The sequence below is a fragment of the Chrysochloris asiatica genome, unplaced genomic scaffold, assembly GCF_000296735.1.
Source record: "Chrysochloris asiatica unplaced genomic scaffold, ChrAsi1.0 scaffold00001, whole genome shotgun sequence".
Lineage (NCBI taxonomy): Eukaryota > Metazoa > Chordata > Mammalia > Afrosoricida > Chrysochloridae > Chrysochloris > Chrysochloris asiatica.
This window is the reverse complement of record NW_006408519.1, coordinates 40,988,389-40,992,374: the sequence shown is the minus strand read 5'-3', so window position 1 is coordinate 40,992,374 and position 3,986 is coordinate 40,988,389.

Below are 3,986 nucleotides of genomic sequence, written 5' to 3'. Positions count from 1 at the left end.
GAATGTTTCTTAGGATCGAGAATGGTGGGATTATTTCTCACTTAAGTTGGGCATGTTATCAGAAGGGCTGAATCCCTGGATAAGGACATCATGCTTGGTAAAGTGGAGAGTCAGCAAAAAAACAGGAAGAACCACAAGGAGATGGGTTGGCACAGTGGCTCCAACAGTGAGCTCAAACAGAGAAATGTTTGTAAGGATGGTGCAGGACTGGGCAGTTTCATCTGTTATACATCAGGTTGCTATGAGTCAGAACCAACTTGATGGCACCTCAAAACAACAATGGAGTCCTGGTATGGTACTGTGGGTTAATGTGCTGGACTGCAAGGTCAGTTTCGACCTCCAGGTCAGCAGTTCAAACTCACCAGTTATTCTTCAGAAACCCTATACAAAGTTGCTATGAGTCTGAACTGACCAGATGACACTTAACAACAACAAAAAACAACCATGATAATCAATGGTTCAGGCATCTACTCCTCTTGGACCTGGGGCCTCTACACTCTTAGCTTACATGGAGAATCTTCTCTAGGGGTTAGACTATTTTCTTTAACAAATTTCCAAGTTCTTCCCACAGAACAGCTTAATAGCTTGTGTCAAGGGGAGTTCTACATCCATATGAGACATTTTATTCTATGATTAAATAGAGAAGACTGATGAGTTTACCCCATCCCAGACAAAATATTTTCCTTATTAAATCTTTCCTATGGGGCAGGGAGGAGTCCTGGTGTGGCTCTGTAGGTTAACGCGCCAGAGTGCAAAGCCATTTCAACAGTAAGGTCGGTGGTTCAAGCTCACCAGCTGCTCCTCAGAAACCCTATTAGTCACTATGAGTTGGAACCAACTCGATGGCACTTAACAACAACAGCAATGGGGCAGGGAAGAATACCACTAAATCTCTAAGCTAACACATCACCCCAAAGATCAACCAAATGACCCCTCTGTATCCTCTATCCCCATTCAAAAATGTCATGGAATTAAAGTCATCAGCAGAACACCCCTTTATATACATGGAGGACCGCACTCTATCCTGGTCCATGATTTTCAGTAGGTGAAACAAGGGATACTCAGACAGACAGAAGACAGGAATTGTAAGCACCTGACCTACATAGGCCTTCCAAGAACACACAAGCATCCATCCACTTCTACTGTATTTCAGAAATTGCTGTTGAGTACAAGGAACTCATCTTTGCCAAGAAATTTGGAAGACAACTATCTGGCTGACTGATTGGAAGAGATCCATATTTGTGCCCATTCCAAAGAGAGGTGATCCAACAGTGTGCGGAAATCATCGGACAAACTTTTTGATATCCTATGCGAGTAAAGTTTTGCTAAAGGTAATACAGAAATGGCTACAATCATACATTTACAGAGAACTTCCAGAAGTTCAAGCCGGAAACAGAAGGTGTCGTGGAATGAGGGATATCATTGCTGATGTCCGATGGATCCTTAGCTAAAAACAGAATATCAGAAAGATGTTTACCTGTGCTTTATTGACTACATAAAGGATTTCGATTGTGTGGATCATGACAAGCTATGGACAACATTGTGAAGTGTGAGTATTCTGGAATAATTAATTGTGATCATGAGGAATTTGTACCTGGACCAAGAAGCACTTGTTTGAACAGAACATGGGAACACTGAATGGTTTCAAAATAAGAAAGGTGTGCGACAAGATTGTATTCTTTCACCATACTTATTCAACCTGTATGTGGAGCAAATAATCCGAGAAGCTGGTTTATATGAAGAAAACCATAGCATCAGGATTGGAGGAAGATTCATTAACAACTTGCAATATGCAGATGATACAACCTTGCTTGCTGAAAGTGAAGTGGACTTAAAACATTTACTGATGAAGATCAAAGATCACAGCCTTTGGTATGGATTACATCTCAATGTCAAGAAAACAAAAATCCTCACCACTGAACCCATAAACAACATTCTTATCAATGGAGAAAAGATTGAAGTTGTCAAGGACTTCATTCTTCTTGCATCAACTATCAACACTCATGGAAGCAGCAGTCAAGAAATTAGACGACATATTGCATTAGGCAAATGTGCTGCACAAGACCTTTTTTAAGTGTTGAAGAGCAAAGATGTCAGCTTGAGGACTAAGGTGCACCTGACCCAAACCATGGTATTTTCAATAACCTCATATGCATGTGAAAGCTGGACAGTGAATAAGGAAGACCATAGAAGAATTGATGCATTTGAGTTATGGAGTTGGAGGAGAATATTGAAAGTGCCATGGGCTGCCAAAAGAACCAACAGATCCATTTTGGAAGAAGTGCTGCCAGAGGGCTCCTTGGAGGCAAAGATGATCAAACTTCATTTCTCATACTTGGGACATATTGTCGGGAGGGACCAGTTGCTGGAGAAAGATATCATGTTTGGTAAGATGGAGGGTCAGAGAAAAAGAGGAAGATCCCCAATGAGATGGATTGGCCAAACTGCAGCATCGATGGACTCAAGTGTGGCAACAGTAGTGAGGTTGGCCCAGGATCGGGCAGTGTTTCTTTCTGCTGTGCATAAGGTCGCTATGGGTCAGGACCAGCTCGATGGCACCTAACAACAACAACAACAAGGACCTTAGAGGAAAGCAGTTCAGCTTAGCCAAATTGATGTATTACAAAGCTACCATAATTTGCAATAAAAATATAGTACTGTAAGCCATTTGGGCTCCTGGTGTGGTGCCGCAGGTTATTGCTCTTAACTGAAAGCTCAGTTTGAACCTCAAGGTTGGTGGTTCAAGTTCATCAGCCATTCTTCAGAAACCGTATACAAGGGTCGTTATGAGTTGGAACCCATTCCAAGGCAATTAATAATCCAACAACAACATAATCTATTTGGGCTGCCGATGTGGTACTGTAGGATCTACACTGGACTTCCAACCAAAATGTTGGCAGTTCACACCCACCAGCTGCTCCTCAGAAACTCTATATAGGAAACTCGCTATAAGTTGGAACCAACTCGATGTCATTTACCAACAACAACAAGAAGTCACTTAGATGTGGGGGATGATTTCTACTGCAGAATAATTTTGATGATCAATTGATCATTTGCGTTGGTGGCTTTGAGATCCATATTCCTTCCTAATTATTTGCCTTGCCAATCTTTGACTTCTGCATCGTCTTCTGATCTCAATACAATTTCAAAACTACCAGTCATTGAAAACCCCGTGAACCACAGCCCCGATCTACCACACCTGAGGCCACCATGTGTCAGAACTGATTCCATGATGACTGGCTTTTCACAGCCTCTTTAAATGATGATAGGCTTTCCAACTATTCACCAGGAAACTTTTCTCACTGTTTTTTAAAATTATTTGCTCTGGGAACCTTTTTGTTACCAACATTTCCTAAGACCTTTGCTCTAGAGCAGTGCTTTCTGGACCTATGTTCTAGAGCTGCACCCCCACCCGGGGTCTTTGTTTTAGGCAATGTTCCCCCACCTGTGTTCTGGAGCTATGCTTCCAGTGAGCTATGTTCTAGAGTGTGAATGTGTGCCAAAGAGCCCAGCAAGAAGACTTATATGATATTATTGTTGTTGCTAAGTGCCATTGAGTCTGTTCCAACCCATAGTAACCCTATATAGGGTTTCCAAGGAGCAGCTAGTGAGCTTGAACCAGTGACTTTGTGGTTCAAACCGACTTTGCAGTCCAGTGCATTATCCCACAGCGCCACCCCAGGACTCCTTAGATGATCTAAAAGCATATGATTGTAGCATGAGGTGTGTTATGTACTACATGCTATCTTAACCAAAGAGGATATAATAGAAAACCCAAAAACATAGTCACCACTCTCCCATAACTCAATGTAGCAGGAGAAACCACCGTTCAATAAAACTTGGTTTATGAATTGTGAATGTGCTGTCTGCTCTGAAAAGGAAGAACAGAGACCTCTAAGACCCAGAACCTGAGCCAGGATGGTTAGAGTGACTGGTCTGGGGTATTTGTACAGACCTAGCAGATCACTGCAGAAAGAAAACAAAAA